Here is a 2,218-nt window from a genome sequence, read left to right as displayed (position 1 = left end):
TCCCTACAAAAGCAGGAGTTTGAAAGTGACTATTATTTCGATAAGTAATCTATAGGTTTTCTGCTGATCTTTACAAGCGCAGAAGCTAGATGAGGGCCACGGGATACTCAGCAGGAGACCAGGCAGGAGGAGGATGCCAAATGACTGCTTACCAGTGGTTCGAGCAAAAGCTGAACAGCTGATCTGTAACACAAAGTGATACTCTGGGGTTCACAAGGCAAGGACATCTGGGCAGAAGGACCTAACAAGTCAAAAGATGCTCCTGAAAGGAAATGAGGTTAAGGTTTGTTATTTTTAGGTTGGTTTCACTCCCTCCCGTTGTTCAGATAAAGAGTAATTTGTTTTAGACTCCAACACAAATTCAATATGAACACAGGTTGTATCTTGAAGAGTTCTAAGGTAAATTCACATTGTGTGTTGGAAGCAACTCGAGTGTTTCATTGTCTGCTCCTTTAAATGTCAAGCTTTAAATGTCAAATTTGTCTCTGGGCTAGCTCTTGCACGCACTCTCACTTTCTTCTCTCTAACACATGAACAGAAAAAGTAATCCCTGACTGCAGTATGAGTCTCTCAGCTGGACGGATGGATGCATGACAGTGCAAACATTAATTTTGCTCCTAAAGGGTATGTAGCTAGCACACAGGAAAACTACAATTAATAAACCCAATCCTTTTTACTGTGAAGTAAGTGTGTGTAAACAGTTCAATCTTTACATATCTATATTTAATTAGTAAAGTTATCAAACTATCACCAACCATCAGGAAAAGGCGCCATGAAAAGTGTTTGTGGTTCATTAGAATATTTTTTTAAAATCCTCTTTTCCTCTCACCTTTTCTTTTTTTTTTTTTGCCACTGTTAAAAGTGCTAATAGATGTACCTAGCAAGAATCCCCTGAACCAACCTGACTCCAGCTGAGTCCAGCAGCTTGGTGCTGTACAGTTTTGAAGTGTGGGCTCTTTTTGAAGGCAAGACCTGGGTTCTCTTCACACAGGAAGGTTCCCCACTGTACAGAGGAGGAATGGGACATGAAGCTCACTAGTAATTCTTAGGCACATGCTAAACTAGTACCTGTCTGTAACTCTTGCTGCACATTTAGCACAAATTGTAAAGAGTCAAACATTAATCTGTAGACTACCCTTGTCATCCGTAAAGCCGAGCAGTGTTATGAAGGCCATATTACTGTGGGAGATGAAGGCTTCTGCTTCTGTCACTGGTGTTATTTTGTCCTTTGCAAGCTGTCACCTGACAACTGTTATGAAAAAAAACGGTAGCTTCATCCAGGGTGTTACTAAAATATGTCTCCACCTTAGAAAAATTACTTTGCATCTTGAACTTCACACCAGGGGTCATCCCGTAGGCCAAGAAGCGGTTTGAGAGGAAAACAATTTTCTCAGTTTGTGGGGAATTCATCCAGAAACAGCTCAAGGAACTTCAGCTGTGAAAATGAAGCTCATGCTGCCATTTCTGTGGTGGGAACTTTTCTTTGGAGAGAAGAAATCACCTTTTTGGGCTGATCTTTCTTGTTATTATCGTATCAACAGGAAATTAAAATATTTGCACTTGAAAAGGAGTATTATTTCACACTATTGTTTCAGACTGAGGCTGTAATTTCTGAAAGAGAGGCAGTAAGGGAATGCCAATAACATCCCTTGCTGTTTCAAACAGCTCAGAGGAATAATATATGAAGTCTATCAACAGTATTAGATAAAAGTTCAAAGCAGACTTGGGAAGTGTAAGTGAGGAGAAGCTATGGAGTTTGGAAGCTAACATCAGCATTAAGACCCCTACCAATAGGTTTAACATATGTAGGGGGTCTTCAGAAGCATTAACTTCAGTAGCGTTCCACAGGAAGATGTTTGCTGAAAATGATTCAATATATTAATTTCCGCTAAGGAGAAAATCTATCCAGGGAACAAAGCACGAAGTTCATGAGTAGCTGCGGTTATTTGGCTAAAGAGAAGAGACTGGAGACTGTGAAACCAGTGGCTAAGAGACCTGGTTATCTCACATGGATGTGTGTACTGGGTTTGCATGGCAAGGTTGCAGTAGTGGGGAGGTTACAGGGGTGGCTGCCAGAAGCTTCCCCTTTGTCTAACAGACCAAATGGCAGTGGGTTCCAAAATCGACCTGCTGCTAGCTAAGGCTGAGCCCATCGATGATGGTGGTAGCCCCCCTGGGATAACATGTTTAATAAGGGGAAAAAGATTGCTGCACAACG

This window comes from Eurypyga helias, unplaced genomic scaffold, assembly GCF_000690775.1.
Source record: "Eurypyga helias isolate BGI_N326 unplaced genomic scaffold, ASM69077v1 scaffold33692, whole genome shotgun sequence".
In the NCBI taxonomy this organism is placed as follows: Eukaryota; Metazoa; Chordata; class Aves; order Eurypygiformes; family Eurypygidae; genus Eurypyga; species Eurypyga helias.
This window is presented reverse-complemented; position numbering follows the sequence as displayed.